Source organism: Triturus cristatus, chromosome 2_2 (genome assembly GCF_964204655.1).
Source record: "Triturus cristatus chromosome 2_2, aTriCri1.1, whole genome shotgun sequence".
In the NCBI taxonomy this organism is placed as follows: domain Eukaryota; kingdom Metazoa; phylum Chordata; class Amphibia; order Caudata; family Salamandridae; genus Triturus; species Triturus cristatus.
The window spans coordinates 1,098,489,636-1,098,507,606 of NC_140582.1; the positions used below are offsets into that span (position 1 = coordinate 1,098,489,636).

A 17,971-nucleotide genomic window follows, 5' to 3' on the forward strand; every position below is an offset into this window, starting at 1 on the left:
TTCTGCCTAGTCACTCCCTTTTCAATCCAATCTTACTGAATACATTTCACACACTTTTACCAAGGGCTGCTGATTCAGCCTCTGTTCTCTTGGTGATTGCCACTAGTGCCATCATTTTCCTCCTCACCAATGCCTACAGTATTTTCCAAAGGGTTTCATATGATACCTCCCCTGTGTTGTCATTCAGAATGCTTGGGACATTGCACACCTGTTGGCTCTATCCTGTAATGAGCCGCTGCCCATTCTTTATTTCCGATCTTAAAGGACCACCTCCACTCTCTAAGTGATATGCTTGGCAGGGTTGGATATGGCCAGATATGGTATGTACCCTACTGTCCGCTAAGATGTAAATTCAGCAAATTCCCCTAGATCTAAATATGCCAATATATTAGAAATAGGTATAGTACTTGGTCTTCCAATGTCCAACGTCTTACAACCCACCATATATCAATCAACCCCATGTTCCCCCAGACCTTGCATTGATGTGTGTGACATGTCTGTTTCCCTCTGATTTATAACGCATGCCCATTGTATCCACCCTGCCCTTCATGCATTGACTGAACTACCTCCCAAGATTATCCTCCGCACTGCAAAGCCTTTTACCTTCTGTGGCATTACAGTCAGGAAGTGGTCTTGCACCGGATTTGGTGCACATACTAAACGCATAGTGATAATTTCATGCACCCTCTACCATTTTACTAAAATATATGTCCTGTAGAGGTCTGTCCCTGGCCTCAAGTACAGTTAGCCCCACTGTGTTCCTCAGAGAATCACTACCCTACATGTTTAATTTGTAAGGGTTGCGGCTATCTGAATATTGTAGTGTTTTGGTCTGAATCTCCCTGCATCACCCCTCTTTAGGTGTGCTCCTACAACAGAATTAGCACCACCTTTTTATTTATAGATCAGCATTCACTCTAGCAGTTTTTGAAGAATAGTTTTGGCCCTTGATGTCATACAGAATCTTGAATGTCCCTGTATCCTCTCCGACTGGCTCCTCATCGCCATGAGAAATTAACCACTGTTCTTACTACCTCTCCAGGACCCCCACTGCTCCTCTCATCCCTTAGCAGTCAAGCTTCCTGGTTTCCCTGGACCCTTGCAAATACCTCAACTAAACAGTAATCCATGCAAACTAAACATCAGTTTACTGGGATACACATATTTTCCTCAGGTTCCTCCTACATCCCTCTCACATTGTGAGCCACTGCCTATAAGGTTCTCATTCTGCAACTTCCACCTCTGGAGCCAAATTACCTCTACTGTTGGGCCGGTCACCTCACTGATGTCTCAGCCTAACTGGTCCTAGGGCTCTGCTCATGTCCTAGCATCACTCGATGCAGCACCGGTGGTCATTTCTCTGTATCCCTCTTCGCTTCTTTCTTCTGCTGAAAGATGTGTCGCACCTTGATGATTTATCTCCCTGTTTTTTCCGCTCATTGTGCCCTTCCTTTTATGTGCTCCCCCATGCCTCTTTTTCTTATGGATGAGCAGTGATCACAACTGCTTTCAGACCCTCTTTTACGGACTCCAAGTGATTCTTCGCTTCATCAATTGGAAGTTGTGTGCCACAGGGTACTGCCGAGCATTACCATTTGTTCCTTTTTGATAGTTTTCAGCCACTGGTTTAAATGTGCCCCTTTCTTCTAGCCCTTCTGTAGCATCCCAGCGAGCCCAAGTTCTATGTAACGTCTTACTTAGTACCCATATCTGCTGTTCCAATAAAACATTATATATACCTTTATATACCTTTATAATAATCATCCTAAGTGTATTTCCCCTCCTGTGGCTCTGAGGTGTGGTTGTTTGTGGTTCCTGGGACTCTATAACAAGGCTCTTCTACCGTTCAAACATCTACAACTCAATCAATCAATCAATCAACTGGGATTTGTAGAGCGTGGCTAATCACCCGCGAGGGTATCCAGGCTTCAACCAACCTACCCATCAATCGGGCACGAGCTGAGGTCCACTCGCTGTCCTATGTCTCCATCACACCTGTTGATAGAAATGCCCCTTTTATACCTTACTATTGTCCACAATTTGGAAGTAAGAGACTCTGTATTTCTACTTTCAATATATTATCTGAGTGGACATAAAATGCAGAGTTAGCCCTGCACAGCATGCTTGAATGCTTGATATTGGTAGACCTTCCATTTTCTCTATATAAATTCTGTGCCGTTGTCAATTCCCTTCAACAGGTCTCAGCCGGTCGTGCCAGCACTCCACAATAGCTGCTGGTAGCACCGGCCCTTCTATCCAGTTTTTATCATATCTTCCTCTGTTGCCCTTTATCTCACCTGTGAAGCTTCATGGGCACTCTTACACCTTTCTAACTTATGTGAATATAGCATCCATGTGAAGTGACTTGATTTTCCCCATCTAGCGCCTCTATAGTGGCTTTTCCAGCTTCGCCTCCCATTCTACCCCTTTTTAATGCCCATGTTCTCCTACCATCCTGGATTCTGTCTACCCTTCCACCATGTTCTACTTAGATTGAGTTGGTGCTTCTGTGCTCCTGCTTCTCTGAAGTCTATGTGTGGGAATGCCTATGCCCCTCCCCCTTGATAGCTTGCCTTTCAGATTGCAGTGTTATTGCAGGAGAACCTCTAATCTTCTACCCTTCTCTAGAGCCCATACAGTGGTCCATCTGTCTCACATCTCTTGTATAGTGCACTGGCTGGCGGCGTGTGATGATTTGTGATGATTTGTGCAATAGTGAACATTCCACGGTGCTCTTGCCCACATCTCTAATCTGCATGCTGGGTGAGTGTTCTATCCAGTCATCTGTAACCTTTCTTATGGGGTGTCCTTGGCATCCAACCCCTTTATACAGCTACACACCAGCAATAGTGCACTGATGGGAGTGCATCTGTCAAGTGCCACTACAGCAGACCTGAGGAGGTGCCCTTCTCCTGCCTCTCTGTAGAGCACGTAGAGGTGTGGGTTTCCGATCCAAACTTTCTTACACGCACCTATGGAGGTGTTTGCCCTCCCGCCACTCTTCATTGTGCATACGAGGCTCATGTATTCGCGTAGCCTTGGCGATGTGTGCTGTATCTGTTGAGATGCCCCTGCAGCAGACGTGTATCTGGAAGATGCTCCCGTCTTCTTCAGGAAAGGGCTGACCACAGCTTTTCAAAGCTTCCAGGGCAGAGGATTATCGCATTTGGGTCAGGAATTCGTCTAGTTTCAGTGCATTTCAATCGTGTGTCTTTGGCAGGTGCAAAGCACACAGTTTTAATTATTGGGACTGAGTGTGCATGTTTAACAATTGTTGCCAAACCTGATGGGTCTGCCTGGCATTTTCAGTTCCTATAGTAAGCTTTTGGTGTTGGCAATGCTTGTTTAAACAGAGCAAGACTTATTGACTTTGCCTCAGCTTGTTCTATTCATGTGTTGTATTTGTCGATCTTAAAGTGTTTTTAGGCACTAAATAGTGTCACGTTGGCACTTTATGAAGGGGCATACACTAATTAAAAACATGTTTGTTATGTTTCTTTCTGAGCTCAGACCAGAAAGTAATGAGACATGGAAAAAGAAAAGTTAAGCTAGATTTCAAATGAAACGATCTCTTTGCAGCTAAATATTACACGCTAAATCATAACTTGTGAAGTAGCTTCCTTCGATGAGTGAAGAGTCATGCCCCGTCTGCCCAGGTGTTCACCGAATGTCACGGGTCCTGCACAGCAGCATTGATGGTTGTCAAAGAGCTGAGCTCACAAAGAGGAAGCTGCAGTTTTTGCTCGGCTCTGTGTCACTGTGAGCGGGTAGCTAGCTTCCTGCTGGCAGTAATAATCCGCGGCGTCGCCGGCCTCGGCTCTGCTGATGCTGAGAGTGAAGTCAGACCCGGACCCACTGCCGCTGAAGCGGTCCGAGACCCCGGGCTGGCGATTGGTGGCCACATAAATGAGAAGCTTGGGGGCTTCTCCGCGCTTCTGCTGGTACCAGTGTAAGTAATTGCTGATAGATGTACTAGATTTACATCTGAGTGAGATGGTTTCTCCCAGGGTCATAGCGAGGACCTCTGGGGTCTGAGTCAGCACAATCTGCGCCCTGGACTCTGAAGACAGAAAGACAAATAATGTCAACAATAATCAGCCAGGACTATATAGAGAGTGTGAAACCTATAGAGATAAATATACTGCCCATCACAGATATGTTAAAAATAGATCTCTTTCTCTCATCAATAAATCAGCGCGGCAGCCACAGCTCTCACCTTGAATCCACAGCAGAAGCAGCAGGAAGACCTGGGTTGGCGCCTTCACCTCCATCGCTGCTGCTCAGTCAGGGCTGATTCTGAAGCCTTCAGGGCAGAAAACACACTTATAACAGGCAGGACACCATGGAGGGGCCTGGACAGAGAGATGCAAAACACCCACCGCTGGGTATGTAAATGTGGCCACGGGTGTAAATCAGGGGCCGCTCTGGTACTTCTTGCTGTTCATTTTTTATTGGTTTCTAAGTTTTCGTATTGAAGATCGAGTTAATGTACATTTTTATGCATTTCTGAGCAAATGGACTGGCTGTTTTCTTTTTCCGAATGCTGATATTTTTATGCAATGTTCACATGTACATTTGTGATAACTATGAATTATCTAGAAGACTAAATTATCTTAACTGTCTGTTGTACCGTCATGAACCACCCGGAGGCAGCTGGGAGCGTTGTTGTGATTCAGTGCTTAGAGAATCACAAAATCGGTTTAGATATTGCCACCAATGTGCAAATTAAAAGGGGCAAGATTATGGGCCATATGTAGGAAGACCGTCGGTAACGGCCGATTTTCGGTAAATATCCCGTTACCGACCGGTATTCAGGCTTTTGGTATGTAGGGGGCACATTTCAGGATTCGGTAATTTACCGAATCGGTAAAATTACCAATTTGGTAATTTTACCGATTCAGTAAATACCGAATCCTGAAATGATATGTAGGGGGAGTGTGTGGTTGTTGTGGGGATTTGTTATTTACCACCAACTAAAAGTTGGTGGTAAATGACGAATAGCTGTAAAAAAGCATTTTTTTGCACTTTGAAGTGTGTAATGTGGCAGACATACATGCCCTTAGGGCATGTATGTGTGCCACATGTGCACACATGCAGGAATCAGGGGTGCAACAGGGTGTCACTGTGACACCCTGCCTCCCTTGATTGTGCTCCCCCCATTACCGAATCGGTATTTACCGATTCGGTAATGGTAACTGGCTTCCCATTGATTCCTATGGGCCTCCTGGCCCATAGGAATCAATGGGAAGCCAGTTACCATTACCGAATCGGTAAATATCGATTCTAAATTACCGACCCGTTCCGATTCGGTAAATATTACCGATGGATTACCTACATATCATTTACCACTTCATGAATACCGAATCGGTAAAATTCGGTATTTATGAAGTGGTAAATGTTAGGCTACCTACATTTTATTATTTATTTATTTATTTTGAGAATTTGTAAAGCGCGACTGACACCTTGCAGGCTTCCTGGCGAGTGTCTTTTCCAAATTGTGAGAAACAAAGCAACATATCTATACTAAGCAATAGGTCTATGTACTACATACCCACAAACCGCTCACATCACATCACTTCTAGGGATATAAACCACTCTGATAACTGTCAATGTGAAACAACATCATAGAAAGTTCACACAGTAGAATCAGAAAGAAATAGAGTCCACATTGCATCAACGATATACAACCCGTCCACCATCATTCAGATTATACGCTTATAAATTGCAATTACAAGCACCTCCTGGAACCAGTTTTCATGGGGTGTTGGAGAGATTTGCTGCCACCCCTGATAAAAGCAAATTTTTTTGCCACTGCATATATCAATCAGTCAACCAATCAATGCCTTGTATGGGGTGACTACTCACACGCAATGGTCTCAAGGCTCTGGTGGGGGGAGAACTGCTGGTCTGTCGAGGGCGCTGTGGTTCAGTCGAAGAGCCAGCTCTTGAGGTCCTTCCTGAATAGAGGCAGTGACGGTGATTGCCTGAGGTGGAGGGGCAGGTTGTTTCAGGTCTGTGCTGCAAGGTAGGAAAAGGATCTTCTTCCGGCTGTGGTCTTGTGGATACATGGAATGGTAGCCAGGGCCAGTTGGGCAGAGCAGAGGTCTCTGGTGGACACGTGGAATGTGAGCCGGTGGTTGAGGTATGCCGGTCCTGCATCGTGTAAGGCTTTGTAGATGCGTGTGAGGAGCTTGAAGGTGATTCTTTTGTTGACTGGGAGCCAGTGGAGCACTCTTAGTTGGCTGGAGATGTGGCTGTGGCGAGGGAGCTGAGGATGAGTCTGTCTGAGGCATTCTGGATGTTCTGCAGTTTCATGAGGAGTTTCTGGGTGATGGTGGCGTAGAGTGCATTGCCATGGTCGATTCTGCTGCTGACGAGTGCATGGATGACCGTCTTTCTGCACTCGATGGGGATGCCATCCTACATGCGGAGAGTTCCCATCCCATACACCAAATACAGGCCATTCCCTATGGGGAATTCACAAGAGCAAGAAGAAACTGTAGTGAAGACACTGAATTTGAGAACTGTCTAACTGACATGAAAAACAGATTCACCAGAAGGGGTTACAAACCCCACATCATACAAAAAGCTGCTCTGAGAATTGGGAAAACAAAGAGAGACAAAACCCTTCTTGCGAAAGAAAAATCCACACCTAGGACCCAACCAGTTAGGCTCATCACAGACTACAATGAGATAAGCGTGGTGATAAGAAATAGCTTCAACAAACACTGGGACACTTTACGAGCAGACAGAACATTAAAGGAGTTCATCACAACAAGACCTCAGATCACCTTCAGACGTGGTAGAACTCTGAGAAACAGACTCAGTCCCACAGTCCCACGCACCACCACAACCTCCTCTGGCTTACTCCACACACGAAAGGTTTTTTCAAATGTGGCTGCTGTGGGGTGTGCAAATGGGCTCAGAATGGTACTAAAACTTTCTCAGGTGCCACGAAACGTAAGTATGACATCAATTGCAATATCAATTGCAACACGAAATATGTAGTCTACATTCTAGAGTGCACATGCAAGAGACAATATGTTGGGAGCACTATCAGACCTTTGAAGGAACGAATCATGGAACATGTCTGGGCAATGCAAAACGGATATGCCAGATACCCTATGGCCCTGCATGTAGCATCATGCCCGAAGCAAGGGACACACAAGAGACTCACATTTTTTCGCATGGATATCACCCAACCAAGTGTCAGAGTTGGGAATCGCGAACTCAAACTGAGACGTCTGGAGGCAACTTGGATAATGCGTCTGCATACCGTGAGACACGGCCTGAACATTGACCACGAGTTACAATACTTCCTAGGAACCTAATAGCCTGTCTTGAATAGCGCCACTTCCCCTTTGTCTTTATACATTCTGACTCCGATCTCTTTCGTTTTCTCATGTAACACCATCACACCCGTGACATAGAGCAATCGGCAGCATATGTCTGCACTTCGAACATTGTTCATTTAGTTTTCGCTTTGTTATATATGTTTTGACTTGAGATTATTATGTCGCACCCCAATTGCGCTAAAATGTATTATCGCATGCACCTGCTAACCAATTGTACTGGCAACAGCATTCTCATTTGATTTTGACTCCTTTTGTTTTCCGGCGCATTGTATATGATGTTAAATATACATTTCCACGTCGTTAACATTTCATTTTAATACTTAATTGTTATGTTTTCTGTAATTTTCTTATTCAATCTAATGTGTCTTCACTGTGCGCAACCTATTGTTATTTTGTTACTTATCAATCCATTCCATCTCACACCGTCTGCCCTTCTCTCTCTCTCTTTTTTCTCTTTTCTCTTTTTTCTTTCCTCTTTTCCTTTTTTCTTTTCTTTTTAGGACATAGTTTCCCTTATTATTCAGGATACCCACTAGAATTACATCCATTGCATTTCCGGTCACTTTTCTTTCTACATTTCAGCCTCACTTCCCTCTTGCCTTTTGGGTGGAGCTCAGCGCTCTAGTCGTTTTCAATTACTCATGTTATTTAAACACTTCCTGTTTGCCGTCTCCTTCCACTAACCGGAAAACGAGACGGAGCAGTCTCCCATTGACTGTTTACTACGGTAAGCATTCCTCCTGCACCCTGCACCCGTAATCCATTTATGGAAATTCATTTTCACGCTTGGGCCACTTTACTCGTGTTTTCTCTTCCTTTTAGGTCTACCTGTAGGACAGACGTAGACATCCTCCTACCTTTCATGGATTACGTACCTTGGGGTTAGTGACTGACCTGTCCTCCCCTCTTATTTTTCGTGGCATCTCCACGCACCACTCAATACTTACCCATCTCACCGACCGGATTTAAACTTTCACCGGTCCAGCGGTGAGTTGCTCATTCCGTCTACTTATGATTACGATTACCGTACTTACCCTGTCTTCCCGACGATCTTTTCCCCCCCTTATTCCCACCCTTAATCCCCCCCATTTCCCTTTCTTACATTTATTCAACTCTCTCCCTAGATTGTACACACAGCCGCGTTCACATCCTTAACAGGTAGATGATTTTTTTGACCTTACTCCCATTCACTCTTAGCGCGCCCCACGGCAATGTCTTTTAGACGATTATTTAGCGTCTTGTCTCTTTTCAATTACCCTCGTGCGCCTGCACTTACTCTCCCATTCTACTTTCCTTCATATTATCTTTGCTAAACGCTATTTGTGTAATATGTTTGGCTATTGTTTATTTTAATTATCACTCTTGCTGCACCCACCAACATGATATTTTCACCACAATCGCCGCGTGATGGTACACCTCCTCAATCACATCTTATCACTTTTAGATTTGAATGTTACCTAAGTGGTTTTCCTATCGTATAACGATTGGTTCTTTTGTCCATAATTATGGTGTTTTGTCATTACCTGAACATCCATATGTTGTTTTATCCAGATACAATTAGATTCAAGTATCCACTGCCAGATCTATTGTTAACAACAATTTTTTAGGTAACCATGCTGCATCCAACCCAGAGTCCGTTTCCTTATCTTTGGCAGCTTGATTATTTTTAAACGGTTTTGAATTAAATGTTTTGATCGCCTAGATATTTTCACCTTATAACACGCTCTTGATATTTTGCATGTGACCGGTTTTTGGTAAATAGTTATGACTTTGCCTTCCATAATAATTATGCTCATCCAAATCACTTGTCACGAGACACTTCTCTAGTGCCCTTGCAGTTATGCACAATTTGTACTTTCTGCACTACTCTTTTAAGGTCTCCATTTAACTGGGTGCTCTTTCGTCGTCATCACCTTCACTTTTGTTTTATTTTCTGTATATTATACCCTTTTTCCTTGTGTCCTTCCCAGCCCTGAAGAGTCACGGGATGATTCCCGTATGACGAAACACGTGTCGGCTGGTTTTTCTTTCTGTATCTGTTGAAGAAACGTGTCATAAGCTTCTATTTGAAAGACATTTCCTGATGTTGACCTTCATATTTTGTACTAACAATAATTCCAAATGATGGTTTTACACCAAGAACTCACACCCTGAGAAATGTGTGCGCAGGACTTGTTCAGAATTTTCAGTGGGGGTTTCTACCCACACTCTTGTAGGTTTTTTTTAGTTTGGGTTTGTTTCCCCTGACTTTGCAGCACCGTAATCACTTTTGAATTCTTATATTCTTGTGCGAATTTGTTTGAGCGCCATTTCTTCCTGTCCTAACCAAACCCTTCACCGAACCAGTCATTTGTCTGCTACAGATAGGGCAGCCACAGCACACTATTTTCTTACTAACTAACACTTTGTAATGGATAGAGATAAGGCCGCATCAGAGCTTTTTGACAATCTAGCAAAAGGGACTCCAGTAACAAAGACTCCCACAAGTGGGAATCCACAACACAGAGAAGGACTCAAGGAGAAATTTCAGAAATTGGAAAGCGTTCAGAAAACCGAAAACTCCAGATGGTGGGATAGTGCCACCCTAAAACAATATCTTAGGCTCAACAGAGTCCCTAGGGGACTTCGCTCACAGATTTTTCCCACCTTTAACGACCTCGACGACGAATTACCAGGGAAATGGGAAGAAGCCCTCACAGTGAACTCGAATACACTCATTCACATACTCATTGAAAATGCTGAACGGAAGGTGGCCAAGTTACAGCTAGAGATTTCCAATTTAGAAAAAGAAATCCAAGACCTGAACCTTAAAGAAGCTACTGAAAAAAACTATAAAAGCCTTAATGAAATCCTAAACAAACATCAGAATGACATTAAAGACATGAAAACACGACAACTAAAGAGGGACGAGGCAGACTACAGAGAAGGATGAGTCTTTACATTTGCTTGAAAATACGACCAACTAGTTCAAAATACGTCTCAAGGGGAGAAAACAACGAGAGTAGATATAGGTACCATTTCCTCCAGCTCCTCCTCACTTAACTCCATTCCAACCAGCGATAGCGAGCCAGACAACCAGGGACACTCTGCCCAGAAACACACAACATCCAGTTTTTTACGAGAGGTACAGGCCATACAACGGGAAAACAGGCCTCAACAAAGACAAGGTACACAGGACAGAAAACCCGTAGAGGGGAAAGATCTGGGAAAGGAAGAGTACAAAAAGAAATTGAGGTCCGGGGACGGGAGGAAACAATAACATCCAGAAAAGAAGTTCAGGTAGTCAATCTCTCCTCCAAACCACTCTCTGAAGATATGATTTCCCTATTAAGCAAAGGCCTTAACTTTAATCCCCATGAAACAGGGGACCTTTGCAGATCTAAAATAGATCTATTCAAATTCATTAGGGGACTTAAACTTAAAAAACATTTTTCAGTGATTCCCAATGTAGACAACAGTACCAAGAGTAGTTACAGTACCAATCTCTTGCACCTCCAGAGCATCAACGACATCAAGGCCACACACTTATTACTATCACTTACGGACACAGAGGATCCTCCCCGCAGTATAGAACATCTTATGCAGGACCTAGATATAGACACTGACTCCACCATCTCTAGTGGTCTCAAAACCAAGTCCAAATGGACACCGACACTACCAGGGGGGAACTCCATAGATGTCTTTTATAACCTGGTTTTAGAAGACTTAGGGCCTCATGTAGGTAGCCAAATACCGGTCGGTAACGGCCGATTTTCGGTAAATATGCCATTACCGACCGGTAGTCAGACAAGTGAGATGTAGGAGTCCAAAAACCACTTTTCGGTAAATATGAGGCGGTAAATACCGAATCATATTTACCGATTCCTAAAATACCGATTCATATTTACCGAATACATATTTAACGAATCGGTAAACATGAAGTGGTAAATATGAAGTGGTAAAACTGAAAATGACATGTAGGAACACTCGGTAATTAAGAAATCCATGAAAATCGGTAAATAAGAGTCGGTAATTAACACAGATTGAAAGCAGATGATAACCATCAACAGTGCATATAAGCAATCCCAAAATGCAACAGCGTGGACAACATGGCCGCTCTGTATGTCATTGCAAGGCGCCTACGTCTACAGGCAGCAGGTCTGAGGATTTGGAGACGGGAGGAACGCATCTACAGACAGCGCATCACACTCTTCCAGCTGACTGATGCAGAGATACATGAGAGGTACAGGCTACACCCCGAAACCATCATGGACCTGATAAGGGACCTGCACCCACTCCTGGACCAGCCAATAAGAAGGGCGCACGCCATACCACCACATGTGCAGGTGCTCTGCAGCCTACATCTACTGGCATCCGGCAGTTATCAGGTGGTGATAGCTGCGGTGGGTGGTGTATCCCAGAGTTGCCTGTCCCGTTTCTTCAGGAAGTTCCTGGATGCCATGATGCAGAGAATGCACCACTACATCAGCTTCCCAAACACACAGGCTGCACTGCAGAAAACCAAAACAGACTTTTATCACATGGCACAGTTCCCCCATGTCATTGGCTGTATTGATGGCACACACATCCCAATCTGCCCACCAGCTGACACTGAGCACATCTACAGGAACAGAAAGTCCACCCACTCCATCAATGTGCAGGTGATCTGTGATGCAGGGAACATCATCACTGATATTGTTGCGAAGTTTCCTGGGAGCACCCACGACTCGTACATCTTCCAGAACAGTGGGATCTACACACGACTGAGTGCCGGAGAATTTGGAGAGGGATACCTGCTAGGTAAGTAACAGTGACGCCCCTTGACACCTGCAAATCATAGTGTATAGAGGCATGTGACTGATGTTTCCCTTCCTCTCACCTAGGCGACAGTGCATATGCCTGCCGGTCATTCATCCTCACTCCCTTCCCACACCCATCAACCCAGAGTGAGAGACGATACAACGTGGCACATAAAACAACACGCAATGTGGTGGAGCGCACGTTTGGACTACTGAAGAGCAGGTTCCGCTGCCTCCACAAGAGCGGAGGCGCACGCCAGTACACACCCATCCACTGCTGCAAGATCATTGCCACTTGTGCAATGCTGCACAACCTTGCCACGAAAAAAGGTACAGATGTGGAACTAACATATTTTGAGGACAACGAGGATGAGTCAGGCCAGCCAGAGTGCAACGCAGCCAGAGTGGCAACTGCAATCGATGGGAGAGAGAGACGGGCAGAGATCACATGCAACTATTTCTGAGTAAGTAAGGGGACACAGCCAGTTGTGATAAGTCATGACGTAGTTTTAATGCGGCACCACGCCATGAACACAAGAACAAGCCAATCCGGCAATATACCATATATACAAGGAGGAAGTCCAGGGTTACGTCACCCATTGGGAAGTGGCTAAGCAGGGCTGCATCAATGTTTGCGCATACGCGCTGCAGTGGTGGATGGCACGGCTTGTGCATCCTCACTAGAGCCAACCCCAAGCCGCCTGCTGCTCCTGCGTCCTTCTGGAACAGGGGGTGTGATGCTGCTCCTGCTGCTGGTGTCGATGCTCTCCGCAGCATCCCCTGCAGCAGTTGTCGACGGCTGACTAGTTAATAGCACCCCTAGTGCACTTGTCACCTGCACCATCCCCCGAGACAGGTCGCTGCAGCAGTGTGTCAGGCCCTCCTGCATCGACACAGAGCGCCGGCAGAGTAGAGAAGTGGCAGTTGCCAGACGGTTGAGTGCCCTGGTGGTAGTGTCCCTCCTCTGCCGTTCCCGGTGCCGTGCTTCTATGTCAGCATCTAATTTGCTGCACAATTGCTGGATTGACTGGGACATGTCCCGAATGCCCGCTGCCATAGCGCTGATGTTATTGTCCATGTTGACTAATGTAGTTTTCATGACCCGCATGTGCCTCTGGACTGACATGACTGCCTTTGTTTGCAGGCGCTGTTGTTTCAACATTTGGCCCTCGAGCCCCGAGAAGACACCATGGCTGTCAATGGGTGCTGGTGGACTCTGGACACGCGACCTGCGGCGCCCTCTTGCTCCCGTCTGGGCTGCCTGTGAGGTGTAGGGCACAGTGGCATGGCTCCCTTCCTGGGGCCTGGTGAGTTCTTCAGGGCCCATGCTGTCGTCAGACGAGGTGTCTAATGCTCGTAGCCTGGCTGCTGGACGCCTCCTCATTCTCACACCTGCAAGCGGAGATGTGGCCGGTGACTCAAACATGAGTGGCGATGCTGGCTCTGGGTGAGGTGATGCTGGCTCTGGGTGAGGTGATGCTGGCTCTGGGTGAGGCGAGGCTGCCTGTGTTGGTGGTGTGGCTGCCAGTGGCCCTGCTCCCTGGGCTGAACTTGTGCTGGCCAGAGGTGATATTTGTGGCCGGTGTGCCCTCTCTCCTGCAGCATGCCCTGTCCTGCATGATGTCACATCTGTGGACAGAAATACAACATTGGCTCAGTGTCCCCGAAGGGCTGCATTGCAAGCGTCACAATAAATCATTTCACATTCCAATTTGTCCTCTGCCTCCTTGTGCCTCATGTGTGTGACATGCCTTGTTGCCCTGTGCCATTTACTTCATGGTTGGTGTTTCCCTGACTACATCTCCCAGAATGCATTGCCTGTCTGCACTGACACATGTGGACTGGAGTGGGATTCTCGTTTCACAATGGGGGATGTGGGATAGGGTTAGGGGGGGCTACATTGCTGTGCTTTCGTCTTACCTTGTTGTGTGGCGGCTCTGGCAGAGTTGTCAGCATCCCCAAGACCCACGACGCTCTCATGCTCGATTGTGGACCCCACCAGCTCCTCAAGTTCGGTGAGGGCAGGTGCCCTGTTGGTTCCACCTCCAGTCTGGCTGGCCTCCTTCTGGATGTCGCCCATCTTCCTCTTGGTTACAATCCTCAGGTCATACCAGCGCTTTTTAAGGACCTCTATGTCCCTGTGGGTCACTCCCACAGCATTCACCTGCGCCTGGATGGCCAGCCAAATGTTGCGCTTTTCAGCCTCAGGCACTTGCAGGGATTGCCTTCCAAACAGCTTCTGGTGCTGCTTCACCACCTCCTCCACCAGCACCTGGAGTTCCTTGGGGCTGAATTTCAGCTTCCTCCTCCTTTCCCCTCCATCTCTCTGTGTCCTCTGGCTGGACATGATGTTCTTTTTCCGCTCGCACAGGCACTGGCTCCCTGCCTCTCCTCTGCACTCCAAGCCTCTCCAGGGTCGGCTGATTATGTACACCTGCCTGGGTGTGGCCACTTCCTGGTTGGGTGGGGTGTGGTTGCACAGGATTAGCTATTTCATCAAGTCATGTGATTTTATTTACCGATTCCGTATACACCGAATCGGTATTTACCGAATCGGTAAATACCACCTCGGTATTTACCGATTCGGTGATTTCCGATTCATGATTACCGAATGTTACCGATTCGGTAACTGTTACCGAATTTTTACCTACATGTAACTTACCGATTCTTAAATACCGATTCGGTACGGCTCGGTATTTAAGAAACGGTAATATTTATTTACCTACATGAGGCCCTTAGACAAATATGAAAACAAAACTCTGACTAACAAATGGAGGTCGAAAGACAACTTGACTAGAAGTGAACGCCTAGCCCTTAAGACACTGAGCACAGACCTCGATATCATCATCAGTGAGGCGGATAAAGGGGGGAACGTGATAGTCATGAACAGTACTGACTATCATAATGAGATAATGACGCAATTGCAAGACAACACCTGTTACGAACTCCTCCACAACAACCCCACAGGCCCGTTGACTCTTATAATTAACAAAAACCTTTCAGATTGGCACATTCAAGGTCTCATTGATGAAGATGAGGCACTTTACATGAAGGTAGTGAGGCCCACTTTCCCTTGGCTATACACCCTCCCAAAGTTACACAAACAAGCTACTTTTCCACCGGGAAGACCCATTGTGTCTGGCATAGGGGGGCCCATGGAGAGATTAGCACAGTATGTGGATCTTTTTCTTAGCCCTATGGTCAGAAACTTACCCTCCTACATTCAGGACACTAAATATATCTTAGGTGTCCTTGCCGATGTCCAATGGCAACCAGACATGATCATGGCCACACTAGATGTGGTATCACTATACACTTCCATTAAACCGGACTTAGGTCTTGAGGCGGTAACACATTTTCTACACAACAGACCAGCAACACTCTGGCAACATACAAGCATGCTCACAGCAATGATGGAAATCATACTCAACAACAACTACTTCATGTATGACAGACAGTGGTACAAACAGATTAAGGGCGTAGCCATGGGCTCTAGATTTTCACCCTCCTTCGCCAACCTTTCCATGGGCTCACTTGAAGCAGAGTGGATATGGGGTCAGAAAGGGGCCCCATGGACAGACAGTATCATTTACTGGGGACGTTACATTGACGATTGCCTCCTTCTTTGGTCTGGTTCGCAAGAAAAATGAGTGGCTTTCTGTGACCATCTCAACTCTAACGACATGGATATGCGCTTCACATGCACCTCCAGTACTAACAAAGTTACCTTCCTGGACGTAGAACTGTATGTAAAAGAAAACACACTCCACAGTAGACTCTACCGCAAAGAAACCTCTTGTAATGCCATCCTACATGTGGAGAGTTCCCATCCCATACACCAAATACAGGCCATTCCCTATGGGGAATTCACAAGAGCAAGAAGAAACTGTAGTGAAGACACTGAATTTGAGAACTGTCTAACTGACATGAAAAACAGATTCACCAGAAGGGGTTACAAACCCCACATCATACAAAAAGCTGCTCTGAGAATTGGGAAAACAAAGAGAGACAAAACCCTTCTTGAGAAAGAAAAATCCACACCTAAGGCCCAACCAGTTAGGCTCATCACAGACTACAATGAGATAAGCGTGGTGATAAAAAATAGCTTCAACAAACACTGGGACACTTTACGAGCAGACAGAACATTAAAGGAGTTCATCACAACAAGACCTCAGATTACCTTCAGATGTGGTAGTACTCTGAGAAACAGACTCAGTCTCACAGTCCCACGCACCACCACAACCTCTTCCTGGCTTACTCCACACACAAAAGGTTTTTTCAAATGTGGCTGCTGTGGGGTGTGCAAATGGGCTCAGAATGGTACTAAAACTTTCTCAGGTGCCACGAAACGTAAGTATGACATCAATTGCAATATCAATTGCAACACGAAATATGTAGTCTACATTCTAGAGTGCACATGCAAGAGACAATATGTTGGGAGCACCATCAGACCTTTGAAGGAACGAATCATGGAACATGTCTGGGCAATGCAAAACGGAGATGCCAGATATCCTATGGCCCTGCATGTAGCATCATGCCGACGCAAGGGACACACAAGAGACTCACATTTTTTCGCATGGCTATCACCCAACCAAGTGCCAGAGTTGGGAATCGCGAACTCAGACTGAGACGTCTGGAGGCAACTTGGATAATGCGTCTGCATACCGTGCGAGACGGCCTGAACATTGACCTCGAGTTACAATACTTCCTAGGAACCTAATAGCCTGTCCTGAACAGGGCCACTCCCCCTTTGTCTTTATACATTCTGACTCCGATCTCTGTCGTTTTCTCATGTAACACCATCACACCCGTGACATAGAGCAATCGGCGGCATATGTCTGCACTTCGAACATTGTTCATTTAGCTTTCGCTTTGTTATATCTGTTTTGACTTGAGATTATTATGTCGCACCCCAATTTTGCTAAAATGTATCATCGCGTGCACCTGGTAACCAATTGTACTGGCAACAGCATTCTCATTTGATTTTGACTCCTTTTGTTTTCCGGCGCATTGTATATGATTTTAAATATACATTTCCACGTCGTTAATATTTCATTTTAATACTTATTTGTTATGTTTTCTGTAATTTTCTTATTCAATCTAATGTGTCTTCACTGTGCGCAACCTATCGTAATTTTGTTACTTATCAATCCATTCCATCTCACACCGTCTGCCCTTCTTTCTCTCTCTTTTTTCTCTTTTCTCTTTTTTCTTTCCTCTTTTCCTTTTTTCTTTTCTTTTTAGGACATAGTTTCCCTTATTATTCAGGATGCCCACTAGAATTACATCCATTGCATTTCCGGTCACTTTTCTTTCTACATTTCATCCTCACTTCCCTCCTGCCTTTTGGGTGGAGCTCAGCGCTCTAGTCATTTTCAATTACTCGTGTTATTTAAACACTTCCTGTTTGCCGTCTCCTTCCAGTAACCGGAAGACGAGACGGAGCAGTCTCCCATCGACTGTTTACTACAGTAAGCATTCCTCCCGCACCCTGCGCCCGTAACCCATTTATGGAAATTCATTTTCACCCTTGGGCCACTTTACTCATGTTTGCTCTTTCTTTTAGGTCCACCTGTAGGACAGACGTACACGTCCTCCTACCTTTTTTGGATTACGTACCTTGGGGTTAGTGACTGACCTGTCCTCCCCTCTAATTTTTCATGGCATCTCCACGCACCACTCAATACTTACCCATCTCACCGACTGTATTTAAACTTTCACCGGTCCAGCGGTGAGTTGCTCATTCCGTCTACTTATGATTACGATTACCGTACTTACCCTGTCTTCCCGCCGATCTTTTTCCCCTTATTCCTCCCTTTCCCTTTCTTATATTTATTC

At 45.7% G+C, this 17,971-nt stretch overlaps 1 gene segment (V, D, J or C); it reads right to left on the reverse strand.

Annotated features, from left to right (window-relative positions):
* Positions 1 to 17,971, reverse strand: part of LOC146863213 (Ig kappa chain V region Mem5-like) — an 899,898-nt gene that overhangs the window by 576,730 nt on the left and 305,197 nt on the right.